General features: G+C 35.7%; 1 protein-coding gene and 1 non-coding gene across 2 annotated transcripts in view; one reads left to right on the top strand and one right to left on the bottom strand.

Moving 5' to 3' along the window:
• LOC125238421 (alpha-2Db adrenergic receptor-like) overlaps positions 1 to 19,939 on the top strand; it is a 767,059-nt gene that overhangs the window by 322,857 nt on the left and 424,263 nt on the right. The gene's annotated exons all lie outside the window — the stretch shown is intronic.
• Positions 18,341 to 18,412, bottom strand: Trnac-gca. Its single transcript has one exon. It is a non-coding gene; the product is annotated as a tRNA-Cys (tRNA).

The raw sequence follows: 19,939 nt of genomic DNA, 5'->3' as shown, positions 1-19,939 counted from the left end.
CATAATAATAATAAGTAGAAAAATAATTAGATTTCATGCAATATCAAAATATTTACAAATTATACATACCTAGAAAATCAGCAAATTTGCATCGTCAAACAAAAAATGTAGAAAATAATACCACCACCACCAGTTCCAGTGGCCTATTTCTCGAAGCTACAAGTTACAATTAACAAGCGGTAGTCAATGTACACCATGACGAGTTGGAAAAAGACTTCCGTTGGCAACTTGTAACTTTCAGTTTTATGTAATGGGACTCATCAGAGATGGCGCTATAATTAATAAAACTTAAAAAAAAAATCAGTCTTCTTAAACTGTACTATAAATTATACTTCCTATCCAAATCCGAGACAACAAATATTATTTACTATGCAGCACACGGAATCGTACCGTCCAAAGTCACACATTTCAGAGATATAAAATTTAAAAAAAACAAGTTCTGGCCATGCGTACCTACTACCTTCAACATAGCCCAGCGCCCTGCGGCGTATACCCATCATTACATGTTTTTGTGTCGTCCGAGTCACACGTAATTTCGTCAAAATAAGTGTTCCTCTAAAAGTGTAAATGTTGTGAATTTATGTAGTTCGGTAAGTGATTTGATACCTACTTATGTACCTATAGTGCGCTAAATGGTGATTATAGAATTCAAACCATATTTGAACAACTGCCGACCGCCGTATAGTACTGGCGAGTTTAGTCTAGTTATCGGCGAGTGTATAATAGTTTCGTTTTTCATACGATCGTAGCTACGAGCTAATGTGATTTTACACATTAACACACAATTGTACTATCATTTAAGTAGCTTGCCTCACTTGCCTATTGATAATTAGAACTAAGAAGTTAACGAAATACTAAACTTATTTGCGGTCATATTTGGTCATACGATAGGATTTTCTACGATTACCTTCTTTTTCAAACAAAAGGCTTTCGGTATGAATACTTAAGTTGCAGTAGGAAAGTAATACGATCTAGTGTTACCTTATTACTAGTATATGTGTTTAAGTAATACGTAAATCACAGATTACTTACAGTAATATGTAACTATTAAACTACCCACTGACAATCGATGTGATCTCTGACTTCAATGTTTACGAATATGATTTTACTCGTAGGTATATATCGTAGGCGTATAGAACAGTATATTATACGTTAACAACATGTCTGATCTATAAACATATTTTTTCTGGTTGGTGATAAAGCGCCTTTTATAAAAAGTTTAAAAGAAAAACGCATCGTTATGTAAATTATAACTACATTCAACAATATTTATAAGTCAAACGAGCAATAGTTGTAGCAATATTTACAATTACTGGAACCAATAATTAAACTATATTTTTTCTGTTGATTCATTCAATAATGTATTAATAAATATAATGACCGACTGCACATTGCCAGTAACTGATGCATTTAAACAGGACGCGCTTGCACGATCTTACCTAAGGCGCCTTAACTAATACCGAATCCATGGCACAAACAGCAACACCTTTACCTGACTATCGTTAGACTTTATGCCGTGGTAATAGGGATTACAAATGTGTTGACAGTGTTGCCTGTTGCTTGCTGTTGTATATAGTACGGGCCGTACTTCGATGCCGACGAAAGTATTTATGCGAACATTACGGGTTTCTAGCTCGGCATCATGATCACATCCAAATTTTTTCTATCAGTTTTGTGTGAAGACAAGTACCCTATTATGTGAGCAAGTCTCTTTTTGTAAGTAATTACCTACTATTTGGATGACATGTGTCTGTGTCCAGCAATTAAATCATAAAAAAAAAAAAATAAAAAATAAAGACATTAGAACATTAGATATTGTTTGACATTGTTAAGACATTAGAGATTATAATTATAAGAGCTTATTGTCAATAAAGATTTACTTGTGTCAATAATAAATATTGTAAGCATGTCTTGAAATAGTACTCCGATAGTATAATAGCGTGAAGGATGATTGGTTGAGTATCGGGTAGAAAAGAAATAAAACCCTGATGAGTGATGAAAATTGAGATTACAATGTTGGGTACTTGTACCCCACAAAAAAAAAAAAAAAAAAAAGTCGAGAGCTCCGCTAAGTGCGTTGTAACTATATGTTCCAAATTTTAATAGTGGCGTGGCTATTTTTCTCCACAAATAGTGTCGCGGGCTCCGCTAAATGCGTTGTAGCCATTTGTGAATGAATTGAATGAATTACTTTATTGCGATAAACATGGTATACATTAGTTGGTACATTATTATTTTTGAGTAGCAATACATGTTTAGCCACAAATGGCATGCAAAATTATATCTGAACCTACAGTAAAATGCCCTTCTTTATTAGTAGCGTGACTATTTTTTCTCCACGAATTGTGTCGAGGGCTCCGCTAAATGCGTTGTAGCCATATGTGCCCCACTTTAATAGTGGCGTGGCTATTTTTTCTCCACAAATTGTGTCGAGTGCTCCGCTAAATGCGTTGTAGCTATATGTGCCCCACTTTAACAGTGTCGTGGCTATTTTTCTCCACAAATTGTGTCGAGGGCTCCGCTAAATGCGTTGTAGCTATATGTGCCCCACTTTAACAGTGTCGTGGCTATTTTTCTTCATGAATTGTGTCGAGGGCTCCGCTAAATGCGTTGTAGCTATATGTGCCCTACTTTAACAGTAACGTTGCTATCTTTGTTCACAAGTTGTATCGAAGGCTCCGCTTAAGGCGTAGCAGCTGTTTGTGGCACATTTTAACAGTGATAGGCTATCCATTCAACTCAATTCAAAACCTTTAATGGCATAAACAAAACATGTCAAAAATACAAAAATAATAATACAATAAATAAGGAATTAAAATAAGCTTAAACAACTTAGTCAAAAAATAATGATAAATTTAAATACTAACCATAATTATATATATAAAACACAAGAAATTAAAACAAAATGTTATCATTTTAAATTAAACTTACTATGTAATTCTCCACGAATGAAGTCAAGATCTCCGCTCTCTGACTGTTGAAACTTTGTGGGCTCCACTTTATTAGGAAATAAATAAAATAAACATTAATAGTGTGATCTTTGCTTCAAAACTGTATCGATGGCTCCACTTTTATAGATACATTTTATAGAGAACATTGTATTTTTAGCGTTCTAGCTATATGCACATCTAGTCAACCTTAAAATTACTATATTTTCTGCACAAATTGTCTCAGGAGCTCTTCTTTCGTTCAAACTACATTGAGAATTCCGGTCTCACAGTGCATTGTCCACTGTGTTTTTAGGGTTCCGTAGCCAAAATGGCAAAAACGGAACCCTTATAGTTTCGTCATGTCCGTCTGTCCGTCTGTCCGTCTGTCCGTCTGTCCGTCTGTCACAGCCGATTTACTCGGAAACTATAAGTACTACAGTGATGAAATTTGATGGGAATATGTGTTGTATGAACCGCTACAAAATTATGACACTAAATAGTAAAAAAAAGAATTGGGGGTGGGGCCCCCCATACATGTAACTGAGGGATGAAAATTTTTTTTTCGATGTACATACCCGTGTGGGGTATCAATGGAAAGGTCTTTTAAAATGATATAAAGTTTTCTAAAAAACATTTTTCTTAAAGTGAACGGTTTTTGAGATATCAGCTCTCAAAGTCGTAAAAAGTATGTCCCCCCCCCTCTATTTTTATAACTACGGGGTATAAAATTCTAAAAAAAATAGAGGTGATGCATGCTAATTAACTCTTTCAACGATTTTTGGTTTGATCAAAGTATCTCTTATAGTTTTTGAGATAGGTTGATTTAACTGTAATTTTTTTGCTGCTACGGAACCCTTTGTTTTCAATCGGTTTACGCTTCGGTGGATTCACGCTTCTGTCGCTACGTTCATCGGTCACTTCGCTCTTCGCTCGCAACTCCAACGTTCTTCGATTGCTTCTCTCCTCGCTGTATTCAATCTGTTTATTCTTCGGCCGCTCCGCTCCTTGGTCTCTCACAAATTAAAGATAGTAACATTACTCCGCTTTAAAAGTGTTAATGTTAATGAGATTTACATTATCTCGAGACTTGTTAATCAGATTTAATAGTGTTGTTATATAACTTATGTAGGTACCTACCTACTTAACGCACATTATACAGAAAGAATATAAGAACACTTTCGTCTAAGTATTGAACCAATGAACCAATGATTGAACAGTAAACAAAAATGTAAATCTTATTTTCCTTAAAATTGCTAATACTATTGCTCTGACAAGACATACAATATAATGTTGCTACACCATATGAGCATCATGCATACACTAAAATAATAAAATATACGCCGTATTAACCCTTCAGTCATAGCTCTATGACCTATACCACAGCCTATACCTACACAAATCACTTTACAATGCTTAGTACGTGTCATCATTAATTACTCGCTGTTATAATAGTTATAATGATGAAAATAAATAATCAAGGCGCAATAAATCCCTTTCAGGCGAGCAACGACTATACCTGTACGTTGCCACATACGCATTAACTACCTACATCCTACACTTTAATTAACATACCTCGATTGAAAGAGAAATCTAATACAATATTTAGAGCTCTAAACTATAGGGGAATTGTGGTACGGAAAACAGGGGCTGACTCGTGGGTGGTGCACATTATCTAGGCCTATATACCCGGGGCGTAAAATCGCCGATGGAAACTAATACACACAATATAGTTGTGCAGTTATGCAGAGTTATTGCAGCCGTGAACAGCTAGATTAATAAATCCAATTAGAAAATAAAGTTTCCAATGAAATTAATATTTAAATTTGAAATCCCTGATTGACATACTGTCTCGCTTAATAACTAGAAAGTTTAAATAGTTATGATAGTTGATTGTATAACACAACTACCTATTTCCTTTCTTGTTAATTGTAGTTTTGTATCACAATACATAGTACAGCTTTACTGTAACGTTATTTTATTTTATTAGTATGTATGTTTGTTGTTTGTTACTCCCTCAATTAATTAATAAAGGAAACTGTGGCAAGTGTGGAATAAGCAGAACTGTCTTCTGAAGGATTACCGGACAAACACACCTTTAAAAAACTTCTAATGCTTCAGGTTTTTGGTGTTCATGGGTGACAGCGATCTGTCTGCTCATTTGCCTTCTTTACAACTTTACAATCAGATGTTAAAATTGAATGTTGTATAGTTTGTCCTCAAAACATCGGCAATAATTTCATAATACTTGTTTAAGTATTAAACTAGTAACTAGCTAAGTTTACTTCTTCCTTTTTAAGTATAGGAGCCTTTTTTGTTGGCATCTATATAAATTAATATAATACTTACCTGGTTACTTATGTTATATGAACAAAGTGATATGACGTTTTAAAACAATATTTAGAAAGTAGTATACTAAGGCATTGTATGGACTTACTTTTTAATTGCATAGTAATTGAATTTGACTTTTAATTCACCTTGGAATATAAATAAAACATTGTAACTGCGTATGCTTATTGCTTGCATTGCCAATGCACAAAAGGGAATTTGTTGCTACGCATAATTTTACATGAGATTTCTTGTACATCAGAAAAACCTTAAATGAAAACTGATGAAACTATAATGACCTTGACTTTAAAACGTAATTAATACTAATTTAAAAACATTTCATTAAAAGCCAAAAAGCGCCGTTCTAAGACCTTAGAAGTTGCAAACTAATCAGTGTTACCATAACCAGGGAATATCAAAAACATTCATAAGTTAAAGCTTAATATAATTATAACATTTTCAATAGGTTATATATAAAATAATAGGAATAACTTAACTTTAAATAATAGGAATAACTTTTAATTTGCTTGATGACGTCATCATGACGTCACATCATCAGATACTTAATACCATTAAGTAGGTACTCATACGAAACTTAACACTATATCATATTTTGATGTCCATATTTTATTTTATTTTCGCATTCAGTATTTGTATTGACATGCAAGGCTCTGAACATCTGCATAGTAAATAATATTTTGTTGTCTCGGATTTGGATAGGAAGTATAATTAATAATCAAACGAACTTACCTGTGAAGTTTGATTACAATTATACGAGTATCCAAATCCGAGACAACAAAGTCCCGCCCCCCATCCCCGAAAATAACAATAAAATGGTTTCACGACACAAAAAGATCTACTCTAAAATAATGATGGGTATACGCCGCAGGGCGCTGGGCTATGTTGAAGGTAGTAGGTACGCATGGCCAGAACTTGTTTTTTTTTAATTTTATATCTCTGAAATGTGTGACTTTGGACGGTACGATTCCGTGTGCTGCATAGTAAATAATATTTGTTGTCTCGGATTTGGATACTCGTATAATTGTAATCAAACTTCACAGGTAAGTTCGTTTGATTATTAAATATCTAGCAAACTAAATCATATCGTTCTTTTTCTGCATCTATGACCCATATATCCAGCAAAATCACATTTCGCCTCCCGTCCTAACATATTACGTCACACTCACATATAGTAACTTTTGCTGAAAGTTTTTATTGCTTTCCCCAACTTGTATTAGCCCCCCTCGCCCCCCCAAATTAGCGAGAAGTTATAACGACATAATGTTTAGACGCACATAAGTATTGACAGTTTAGGTGTTCGTGAAATAGACTAAGTCATTGAAGCAGGGCTAGCATAATTATGATTGGCGAGAGATTTTCTCGTCGCGAGATAGACTACCCGATCTTATATCGTTGATGCAATTAGAAAAAACCGCCTTCAAAAATAAGCGCGTTACAAAACACGGAGAAACTAAAAAGCAAAAAATAATAAACCTTTGAATTCAGATTTCTTATCGTATTGCAATAATCTAAACATCCAAATTATAAACAAATCAATTATTTTTGCAGTCGGTACCAGACCTGTTCGTCGCCTTGCTATTGCCTGTTTGCCCCACCCATACGCAGGCTGGCACCGACTCCAAAAATAATTGATTTGTTTATAATTTGGATGTTTAGATTATTGCAATACGATAAGAAATCTGAATTCAAAGGTTTATTATTTTTTGCTTTTTAGTTTCTCCGTGTTTTGTAACGCGCTTATTTTTGAAGGCGGTTTTATTTTTTGTTAAAAAGTTTATTTATTTGTTGATTTTTAGTGGTTCCTATTGATGTTATACGTATCAGTCCGAATACATGTACACTAGTGAAAGAATTATCCTTTAACTCCTAACCATTGAGGAGTTGACCTTCCATAATCAGCTCAGCCACATAAAATTATTACCATCAGGCGTAAATACTGGTTTACCTTTGAAAAATACACTAAAAACATTACATGTGCCTATAACATTTGAAGAGTTCCCTCGATTTTTCCAGGATCCCATCGTCAGACCCTGACTTGGTTCCAATGGGACCATCTCGGGGTTATACCCGTTCGATCAAAAAAAAAATTTTTGAAAATCGGTCCACAATTCTCGGAGATATCGAGGAACATACATACAAAAAAAAAAAAAAACATTCAGTCGAATTGAGAACCTCCTCGTTTTTTGAAGTCGGTTAAAAAGAGAGTGAACAGGCATCTTCTGGGCGAGCTCACTCCATCGTAGGCCACGTCTTTGCCTTTGGCTAGTCTGCGGTCAAGAGTAAGCCCATTTATAAAAAAAAAAAAGAAATCTTCGTATCAGCGAGATACTGTCGTGCCAATTATGGACTACTAGCTTTTGCCCGCGGCTTCGCTCGTATTTAATTCGAAAATTGCGGATAGCTCCATATAAACTAAGCGTCAAGGTCATTGGGTGTTGTCAGCGTCTTAAAAATGACACGTAAAACAATATGAAGACACGCCTCTCGTGTCACCCACACAGTAACCGTTTTAAGTAGTGGTGTCACATCCATGGTACAATTTCTGTAAACCTGTTTTTTTTATACTACATCGGTGGCAAACAAGCATACGGTCCTCCTGATGGAAAGCGGTCACCGTAACCTATGGACGCCTGCAACTCAAAGAGTGTCACTTGCGCGTTGTCACCCCATTAGAAACTTATACACTCCTGACGACTCAAAGGACAATAGACGGAACAAATTAGTTCCGTAAGTCCTTCCGTCGTCAGCACACCGTACCTTCGTTGAGCTCTGGCAGCCTTACTCACCGGCAGGAACACAACACTATGAGTAGGGTCTAGTGCTATTTGGCTGTGGTCTTCTGTAAGGCGGAGGTACTTCCCCAGTTGGGCTCTGCTCTAGATTCGAGCGAGACGATATCCGCGTGCTGTGCCCTACCACACAAAGCGGAATTCGCTATGCCCTACCTCCTACAAAACCTGTTTCTGACAAGTCGAGTAGGCTCCAAGTATTATCTGGGATTTGCTTAAAGCAGTAATTTCGTGTGTTAAGAGACACAAGCAGACTTTATTGTGAATGCCCCAGCTTAGTCAGCTTTTAATATGTAGGGCGTTGACTTTATACAACCTACAGTGTAGTAGGATCTCTATACCGGGAGCCCGATAATTAATGGACCTGTTTTTCGAGATTTTTACACTTTTTACAATTTTAGTACTACCATAAAATTTTAAAAAGTGTAAAAATCTCGAAAACCAGGCGACTTTTAATAGACCTTACAGTCGGTTACCTGGACCAGTATAAGGTGCCCCCTTGGTGGTTAAAAGGTTGTCCATTAATTACCGGGCACCCGGTATATATTACTTGTTTTATTTCAAAATGACTTCAATTAATTCAGTCAATTTTATTTTTTAAGGTTTTACTTAGCTTTGTATTTGTACTTAAAAACTTTGTATTGTTAAAACTTTACGTATTGAGTAAACATAGTACAACTGGCTCCGTAGCCGAATGGCACAAACGCTCACGAAATGCTCGTAGATATCTCTATCGCTCTTGCGTATCGGCGCGACAGAGCCAGACTACCTTTCGCAGCGTTTCGTTTTCGTTTCGCGTCGCAGTAATGCCATTCGCCTACGGCGCCTGTGCTGTAGCACCTTTAGAGTATAGCGATAGTAACAGCATATATATATATATATATTATATATATATATATATATATATATATATATATTATAGGACATTATTACACAGATTGACTGAGGCCCACGGTAAGCTCAAGAAGGCTTGTGTTGTGGGTACTCAGACAACGATATATATAATATATAAATACCTATATACATAGAAAACATCCATGACTCAGGAACTCTGTGCTCATCACACAAATAAATGCCCTTACCGGGATTCGAACCCGGGACCGCGGCGCAGCAGGCAGGGTCACTACTGACTGCGCCAGATACCGGTCGTCGCATGCATGAGATATTTAAGTTTATAGTCTAACCCCCTTATTTATAAACGTACACTAAAGTTATCACGCCGATTAAGTTCGTCTGTCCCTTTCCGACGTATTGTTGTGATAGAAAAGGACAAACGAACTTTATCGGCTTGATAACTTTAAAGTACGTTTATGAATAAGGGGATATAAATATATAAAAGAAGAAACTGACTGACTGACTGACTGACATATCAACGTACAGCCGAAACCGCTGGTCCTAGAGACTCAAAATTTATCACGTATGTTCCTTATAAGGTGTAGAGGAGCACTAAGAAAGGATTTTTCAAAATTCACATCCTAAGGTGGTGAAATGGAGGTCCAAAGTTCTACGTTCTAATAAGATTATTTTTAGTACACGGGCGAAGCCGCGGGAAAAAAGCTAGTTATTTATAAGACTCAATTTTAAGTTTACAGGAGTATTTTTACCATCTTTCGTAAGTGACAAGGCCAATGTTACCGTCACGCAAATTGATGCTGTAATTTATGTATTAATTGTTACCCGTTTGGTGATGGGTGAAAAATTTCACCACCCCCATTTTCTCCCGTGGGTGTTGCAAAGCTGACTGCGGGATATGGGTTCAATTGTGGCGCAGGATGTCACAATTTCGTTTCTATTTAACCCCTTAATTGTGAAGAGCGGCACTGAAAGTTGAGCAGTTTTATGTTGTCTGCCCACTCCTTGTACACGCTTGTGAGTTGTAGATGAGGACATCTACAACTCACTTCACACAATACAAATACATAACACAATTTTTCACAGTTCACCGAAACCTGATTACAGGCATTTCCTCGTTCCAAAAAACGCGGAAATATTTCCGCTGCCACGAGTTTTCCACGTTTAAATATTTTACTTGATAGCGTAAACGGCGAGAAAAATTACTTATTATTGTATGGAGAAAATTTATGGCGCCGTCAAACAGACACTATTACTATACTTAACCATCCTTACTTGGTAGATATTAACCGCTTTTACACAGACGCTCTATCGCGCGTGATAGTGTGAAAGAATGCGCGTGTAAAGCCGACGGGATGGGAAGGGAAAGACCGCGTGATTGCGAGCGCTGGAGCGGGCGCGCAATCACGTGGTTGAGGTTGTCTTTACCCGTACGTTCATTCGCGCGCGCAACAAGGCGGACATATTACGCTCGTGGACTAAAGAATTAGTGGTTGAATTACTTGCTCTTTACAAATCGATACTATTAATAACAATAAACAGTCATAACGCGGTCTATCGCGCACGATTAGCCTGTCCGTACGCACATTCAAGAACTTCGACGCGCAGTCACGCGCTAAAGAACGTGAACCTTAAAAACTAACAATCCGTAATCGCGCGCGCTATCCTGTACGCTCCGGGAACGCGCGACAGAGCGACTGTGTAAATGTGGCTCCTCGGATTCGCACGAAGCGCTTTGCTTTTTCTTTTCTTATGCGCACTGCCAAGGAGCGGGATTCCTGGACGGTGGCTATATTTCTTAGCTCATATAATCCGGCAACCTTCAAATCAAGAGGGAGCAGGCATCTTCTGGCCACGTCTTTGCTTTTGGCTAGTCTGTGGCCAAGAGTAAGCCCATTTATAAATTAAAAAAAATTTCATACATTTTCAGCAACTTATATACCATATCAAGTAACGTCGTATTCTAAAGTTTTATTCCAATGCAGCTTTCATCTATCGACAGAATGGGATGTAACCTCAAAAGTCGGCAATGTACTGAGCTTCAAAAGTGCATGGCGAATTGATCAATGATTTCATTCATAATTGGTACACTTCTATATGGCATTTTACACCTCTCCACTGTAATCTCAAATCTGACATCTTCTGTATTCTCCTATTCTGTAAAGAGTTTTAAATGTGTACGTGTACCTTAGATAAATGTATAATTTTTTCATTATTTTTTTTCACAATTTCTCCATGCAATTTCGCAGTTCAATATATATTGCATGCAAGTTCGCGGGCAATCTGGATGAGCCTTTAAGAGGATACGATACCGAAGCACGAATTCAAATTTGAGATTTTTAAGTCTTTATCGCCGTCGCGCTGACGGGGGTGGAACCCACAGAGAGGCCCTGTGTGCGTGCGCGCGGCGCACGCACACAGCCGCGCCGCTGCCGGCGCAAGTAGCTACTCGCGCTCGAGCGCTCTCTATATTTCTCTAGTTTCGGACTTCTGATGCGTAATGTTTTGGACTCCGTGAAGTGTGTACTGATTTGACTAAAATGCAAATTTGTAATGTTTTAAGTATTGTAAAAACAGTTCCTTATCTTATACATAATGTGATTATCTTAAAAGAAATCATGTTAGCGAAATAAACTTATTCGGTATGTAAAAAGCTAAAACCTTTTCGATGTCAAAGAGAAGCCATATTATAGGAGTAGGTACGTACAGTCAACGAATCTGAATCCTATGTCATAGGCCACTGTAGACCTCTTTCACAGACTTGTCAGTAAAAGTTAAACTGACTTCTATAGCAAATAAAGCACGGTGTCAATACGACAGGGTTCTAGAGTGGTCTAGGATTCTACATATAATCGGTTGACAGTATCTACCTACCAAAAGTTTATGTGAATCTTATTCATTATTTTTGCACATGTTTGACAGAAATGACAGCGTAGGAAAATTTAACTAGGACAATTTGGTACCTATTATACTTACCAGACACCAGATTATGTTCCAAGAGTGTACGTAATTAGAACTTTTTAGCAGAATTCTAAACAAAAAATCTGCCAAACAAAATCTTATTGCATATGCAGAATAAGGACCTTTTTTCAGATGGAAAGCTACATATGCATCTTATATTTATAATTTTCTAGGGCTGTAGGTATACATATTACCTGCTGGCTGGCTGCTGGGCTGTAGGTATGCATTAGAAATACAAGGCTTAGCACAGAACAACCCCAACCATAAAAATGCTTAACTAATTTTCCAGCTCAATTTAAACCTAGGTATCGGTACTTAAACGTATAGATACTTTTGATATTTTTATTATTTAGAACTTATTGATACTCTTAGATATCAGCATTTCTGTTACCATAGAATTAAAACGTAGATGACACTCATTTCATCTACCAACTAAGGGCATCTGTAATCTACATACAAATAAGGCCCGGCTAAAAGTCTCGAAATGTTATGTACATTTTATAATTAGATAAGTATAAATGGGTTAAAAATTTGGGTCCATGTGCAATTGTGCATTAAGTAGGTGCACATGGACCCAAATTGCTGCATGTATGAAATAAGGCCCATCAGTAAGTTAACAAAAATTAAGGTATTTCTTACATACCGAATTAAGCGTAATTGTGTCGCTTAACTTCAAACCTGGATAAATCCATTCTGCTATAAGGTTAATATATATTTTTTATATATTCAATCTTAAAGCAGAATGGATTTAAGTACCCAAGTTTGAAACTAAGCGACACAATTGATAATATGTATATAGGAGATATTTTCTTTACAAATACAAATCGTACTATTCAAGAGCTCTATGATAAAAGCACGTCGAAATAAAGTAAAATTGACAATATTTACCGATGAGATTGTGCTCTGTATGTAATGGTAAACATTATTAATATTAAAAGTAATTGTTTCAGTTAGAGCATCTTCACTTGTTCACTATTTGTAAAATTTATCTATCATCAATTTCGTCTTACTCTTTAGTTGTGAAACATGGGTAACAAAGGAACTGACACACAAGCTGAAAGTGTTTGTCAATACGTCCTTCCGGTCGCCGGAAGGAAAAGAATAAAAATATATGGATATGTATATTTATTTATTTTATTTATTATTCAAATAAGTTACACAGCATAACAGTAAAACCAAAGCACTGTGAAACTAAAAAATAAAAACAATAGGTATAGCACATAAAACAGTAAAAATCAGACAAAAAAAAAACAATATTCTATTTAGGCGACGACGTAACAGCGTGGTTCCGTTGCGTCGTCTGACACGGGTATATTATAATATTTATCCCGTAAGACAGCAGGTAACTCCAAACTACTTTAATTAACTACCTAATTTTAATGTCTTCGGTTACCGCGATAGTTACTCATAAAATAAAACTATGGAAACGGATTAAATCGCGTATAGTGAGTCGTACGTGGGGCAGAAAAAACGAAGTATTTCAACACGGGTGAAGGAATACATAGCGGATGTCAAGCACCGTCGGCAAAAGTCTGCAGTCTCTGAACATGTCATGGATAAAGTCAATCATGCTATAAAGTTTGATAAGCCTCTGGTTCTTGCTAAGGAGAAGCGGTATATACCCAGAATGTTGCGCGAGGCCATTGAGATCAATAAATATTCAAACTTTAATTCATAATTCATAATTCATTTATTGCATTTGTAATCATGTGTTACACAAGGTCTTACAATAGGCTATTCACAGCAAAAGATCACATGAACCCTGTTGTTAAACTATAATTATTTACATAAAATGGATTTTTAAATAACATGCATTTTAAGCAACATTTCATTACACGGACATGTAGTGGCAAAAATTATTTTGAAATTGTTAAAATTTATTGGTATAAATTTTAATTTAATTAATTTATAAACATTTTCATTTTTAGGTTTTATTTAATTAATACTAATAAATAATACTTCATTAATGGAATTAAATGTCAACAATAAAATAACTAAATTGAAATTCAATAATAGAAAACCTAATTGTATGCAATAATAAATTAGAAATAAATTGGATTATTAAAATTATAAATTTACTGATATATTATTTAATAGAGAAGATGGCTTTACTTTACCACCGGCTTAGGATCCAGTAGTTCATCTGATAATGGAACAAACACGACGAAGACTGTGAGGCATTTGTGTTCGGTTGTATGGTGTTGGACATTTGCAGTTTGTTTTTGTAAATTTTGTGTAGATTAATTGATTCCTTTTTTTTGTAACATAGTAATGGTAAATTTTTTGAACATTGTATAACTAGCTTTATTAATAGTGTGGTTCGTTAATATTTCTTATATGTAAGTAGCTTTTGCACATCGTAATTTTTCCTCAGTCACCCGTTGACCACGAGCGCTGTAAAGTGTTCGAAACGTCGGGATGAATTGTAAATTCATTATATACGATTTAATCCGTTTCTATAGTTTTATTTCACACCTAATTTTATCCATTTAAACTATATACACATACATACAATCACGCCTGTATCCCATAAAGGGGTAGGCAGAACACATGAAACTACTAAAGCTTCAGTGCCACTCTTGGCAAATAAGGGGTTGAAAGAAAACGAAACTATATATTATGAAATAAAGTATGCCAATGTTGTCCGCATTGACTTAATGCACCACTTGCTAGGACTCGGACCCTCTAAATTTAGAGCACCATAACCTAAATGCATAGTCCTGAATAAATGTGTTTTAGACGACAGACCGTAGTATAAATACTTATTACAATAATTGATGATTGAATTCATGAACACAATGTTTACACCAAGTTATAAAACTTAAGAAGTGAGCGATGGGCCTTATTTAGAGTAGTAACTATTTAGGGCATATTTTGATTCTATGTCTGCGAAGAAAATGTACAAAACGGTATGACTGATAAAACTTAGAAGAATTATAAGGACTGGGCCTTATTAAGAGCAGGTACAGGTACCTACCTGAACAAACTGTGTATTACTAAATAAAGCCCATCGTGTTTTAAAATATTTTTAAACATGAATTATATCATTAATATTATGTTTGTTTTTATTGTATGTAAATAAGTACATATAATATAACTACTTACCTAATTGGTGTTGGGCAGAATAGTAATAAATAAGCAATGATGACCGAATACCAAATTTTTGGCAAAGTGGCTGAAAAGACCGAATATAAAATACCGAATACCGTTGCCTAATATTCGTGGAATCTATCGTAAAATACAACATAACTTTATAATTGATACTAGTAAACCAATGACGAGAAAAGTTATGCATGTATAAAATAAACCTATACCTGTATGTAATTGTTACGTACCTATACTTATAAAAATATGGACTTAGTATTTCCACAGAATATATACGTATTTCTAACTAAAAAGTTCGTCAAACACGGTATGTCGATATTTCGACGTAGTATATCGATAACTTTTTACATCACTAGATTATCGACATTAGATGTCGAGTATTACCCATCACTTTATTTTAGTGTACGTATTTAAAAACTTAGCCCCGCCCCTAAATTTTGTGCGATAGGGACAACTGCAGCTCAGGCGCGAAATCCCGCGTAAAACCCGCAAAAATCGAGGTTCCGCTCTCGACTGTTTCCTCCTCCAAAACTTAACCAATCGTTACGAAATTTGGAAATCAGAATGATAAAGAAATTATCTGTGTCGGACCGTTTCGTTTTTTTGGATATTTGGTCTCAGTTTTGAATACCACTCCTTTCTTTCTGGCAAATTCAATTAAGCCGTTTTTGCCAACTTTGAGAGGCTCTAATTCCTTTTAAAACAAAAATATCAAAAAAAGCAAAACGGTCCGACACAGATATTGATAATAAAAACCTGTGTTGAAAAAACCATTGATCTAGCTTCAAAAACCAGAGAGGAAACAGGCGAGAGCGTTTGTATGGAGAAATTAGGGGTATCGTATCGTCTTAAACGTGAACAACTCGTGGTAGAAGTTCTCCACGTTCCTCTCACATTACACATAATGATCAGTTTTTATTCAACCGAATTGAATCCTTCGTTACGGACGCATTTCGGGATACACAGATGTGGCCGTACAATACAGGGGGTCTGGTGAAGATGTGATCAATGGAACAATGGATGTATGTGGTATTTAGGAGGAAATTCAACAATTTCAGCAATCATCCTCCTTGCGTTATCCCGGCATTTGCCACGGCTCATGGGAGCCCGGGGTCCGCTTTGACAACTAATCCCAAGATTTGGCGTAGGCACTAGTTTTACGAAAGCGACTGCCATCTGACCTTTCAATCCGAAGGGTAACTAGACCTTGTTGGAATTAGTCCGGTTTCCTCACGATGTTTTCCTTCAACGAAAAGCGACTGGCAAATATCAAATGACATTTCGCAGATAAGTGAAAAACTCATTGGTGCGAGCCGGGATTCGAACACGCGACCTCCAGAACGAAAGCCGCACGCACTTACCGCTAGGCTACCAGCGCTTCCTTTCTTCCTTCAACAATTTCAGCAATGTAGTGAACAAATCAAATTACCTATTTTATTAAATATTTTTGATTCGTTTTTTAAATAGTACCTAGCCTTCAGAGATAACATACACTAGAGAAATTTCGACGGGTAACTTGGCGGTCGGGGTGGTGTGTTTATCACGTCAGCCGCGTTAGCTGGAGACCCGGGTTCGATTTCCGGCTTCGCCACCAGTGGGCTTGATCGCTTTTTTTTTAGTGTATGGTATCTATTTCAGTTTATAATTTCAGCAATTTCAACTGATCAAGGCCACAAGTCTTCGGGAATTGTGTTATATACAGGGTGACATAAAAAGTACCGTTGAAACTTTGCAGAGTGACTTTTGAGGTCATAATGAACAACTTTTAGTATCGGACCAATGCTGAAATCACGAAAAAAATGTTGTATGTTTCATAGAAGAGTATACCTTTTTTTTCCACTTTTATGAAATGTGATATTTTTGAAAAAAAATATGCAATTTCTACTCAGAATCACTAGCTTTTTCAATACTAGTAGTTAAAAAAATTGTCACATACGATTTTTTCTTATTTTGTCACCATTTTCTATACAGTCGTGTTGTGTGGGGTAACAAAAGAGGAAAATAACAAAAATGTATGGAAATTCTGGGACACTTTTTGTCTCCCAGTGAGATTGAAAGTACTCGTGATTCTGAGTACAATTGACCTTAAATTCCCTAAAAAATCAAAATAAAAAAATGACAAAAAAAAAGAAAAACTCTTGTAATTATTTGACTGTATATATGTATGACATTTCAAACAAGATGTTAATGTGACAAGGTACAGAAATCATAACTTACTCATGCCGGTGACTGCACCTTATTTACAGGATAGAATATAATTATTCGGTATTATTCATTTCGTTAAACATGACAGAGAAACATTGCTATATAAATGTTAAAGGCACTATTATGAATAAAATAATTATTATAGTATGAAATTTGAGATATAAGTAAATACATAATTCTGGTGTTTTGGGTGTCAAAGGGAGGCAGTGATCGCTTACCATCAGGCGACCTGTCTGCTCGTTTGCCTCCTATTTCATCTTTTTGAAAATGGGTATCAGCCGTTAGTGCTGATTCCTTAAAAAAATATTATCAATTCTTCGCTACTTTCTGTGTTGTTCGTGTTATTTTTACAAATAGTTAATATAAATATCTATACCTCTACAACGGCCAACTCATATGCAAAACGTATACTAAACAATTAACTGACAGTATTATAAATATGAAAACAATAATTGCTCATTTTTTTTCAATTTCAGTTCTCCATAATCTAATCTAACAGTTTTGCATATAAACCATCATGTATGCGTCATGCGTATTTTATTGGGTGCGGGGTCAATGACCGATAAAACATGACATGCTGACGTAATGGTCTCCTACATTACGCGTTTTATTACTACAGTTACTATTTTTACAATTTTAGGTGATATAATATAATAATAAAAATATATATTAAAAATGAAAAGGTATAGTTTTATAATTATAAAATGACGCCAAATATTTACATTTTTTTAATGCGATAGGGGCAAACTAGCAGACATGTCGCCTGGTGGTAAGCGATCACTGCTGCCCATGGACCCCCGAAACACCAGAAGTGTTTTATGTTTCGATAAAATTGACAAATACAGAAAAGGCAATCACATAAAATCTTAAATTTTGTGAACGCAGCAAATACAAAAACAACCTTAGTTTTGTACTACATTGCCACTACAGATACGTAAGCAATTATTCTTATATTCTAGATTTTCCACATTATTTTTAGTCTTGTAATAACTGAATCTTGAGGCAAAAGAGGAACTTTATTGTAAAAAGCGAAATATTAAAAAAAATTAGTCCTGTATTTTCTTTTTTCTTAGTAATCAACGTTACGGTATACTTTTTAAGAATCTAAAAAAAAATATATTGAGAAAAAAAAACAAAAAAGGCAATTTAGCCAGGGGACACCCGGGTTTGAACCGGGGACCTCTCGATCTGCAGTCGAATGCTCTACCACTGAGCTATATCCCCGTTGGCGATGCGTGCGAAATAGTGTGTAGCTATGCGCCGCTAACAACACGTCACGTAGTAATCCATAGTAATAATATTATAAATTAAAATAATTATGCAACAGTGTGTGTCTGTTTATTTGTCCGTCCTTTACGGTAAAACGCAACGAAGAATTGACGTGATTTTTAAGTGGAGATAGCTGAAGGGGTGGAGTGTGGCATAGGATTATTTTTGTGTCTTTCTAATCCCCCACTTTCTTATAATGGGGGGTGGAAGTTGGAGCATTCCGCAATTTGCGGATTTAACGGGAGCGAAGCCAGGGGCAATAGCTAGTTTTATCAATAAAATATTCAGGCTTTTTAGGGTTCCGTACCAAGAAGGTACAAAAGGAACCCTGGATGGTGCGAGGTGCGACTCTGTCCGTCTGTCATATTTTTTTTTAAGTTTATGGACCTGTAGGTACAAGTGTACATACCTACTAAAAGTTTTGAAATACTGCGTAAAGGTAGGTTATTATTAATCAGTAATCAGTATGCGTATTGCTTATTGTTATACAGGTGGTACATTATATTTGGTATTATAAAGTAGTTAGGTACTTATTATACAATACACAAATTTTCTTGATACTTAGTAAAAGATAACAGAGGAGATAAAACATAATTAATTTGTTATTGTAACTCTATAATTACATTTTGGTTATATTTTGTACCCATGACTACATTATATTACATACTTATATTATTCTACTTGTACTATTACAGTATATTACACACTATAAAACTCCCGTGAGACTCATACATATTTAAAAATATTTTAAGCGGGTTACTCACGTATTAAGTCGATATAGCGTTCGACATGTTTCGGTTCAATTTCGAGAACCTTTCTCAAGAGTAGCGACCCCTCAGCAGCCGCGCGCACCGAGCAAGCGCCCGCAGTATGCGTCGCGCTCTCGACATGTAAAGGCGGGGTCGCTACTCTTGAGAAAGGTTCTCGAAATTGAACCGAAACATGTCGAACGCTATATCGACTTAATACGTGAGTAACCCGCTTAAAATATTTTTAAATATATATTACACACATATTATTATACTTATACTATTGTAAAGAAAAGAATCCATCGTCCATCTTAAAATTGAAAATTAAGTTGAAAAATGCGTTTTTTGCGCCATTGCCATACATTTAGTAGGTAGATATAAATTGGCATTTAATGATTTATGCCAAGATGGACGATTTGTATAATCCATAATTAATATTATAAATGGGAAAGAGTGTGTGTCTGTTTGTTTGTCCGTCTTTCACGGCAAAACGGAGCGACGAATTGACGAGATTTTATAAGTGGAGATAGTTGAAAGGATGGAGACTGACATAGGCTGCTTTTTGTCTCTTTCTAACGCGAGCGAAGCTGCGGGAAAAATCTAGTTCAGTATAAAGAAGAATTTTACACATCTCTGTCTTTACAATATTCATGATATGGTTTGACCAGTCAAACACCTCACTGCCCTAATTCAATATTAAGTCTAAGTACCTCGTTAAGTATGTATATTTATT

Source organism: Leguminivora glycinivorella, chromosome 23 (genome assembly GCF_023078275.1).
Source record: "Leguminivora glycinivorella isolate SPB_JAAS2020 chromosome 23, LegGlyc_1.1, whole genome shotgun sequence".
Taxonomy (NCBI): Eukaryota; Metazoa; Arthropoda; class Insecta; order Lepidoptera; family Tortricidae; genus Leguminivora; species Leguminivora glycinivorella.
Note: the sequence above shows the minus strand (reverse complement) of the source record. Positions and strands in the feature narration are given on the sequence as shown.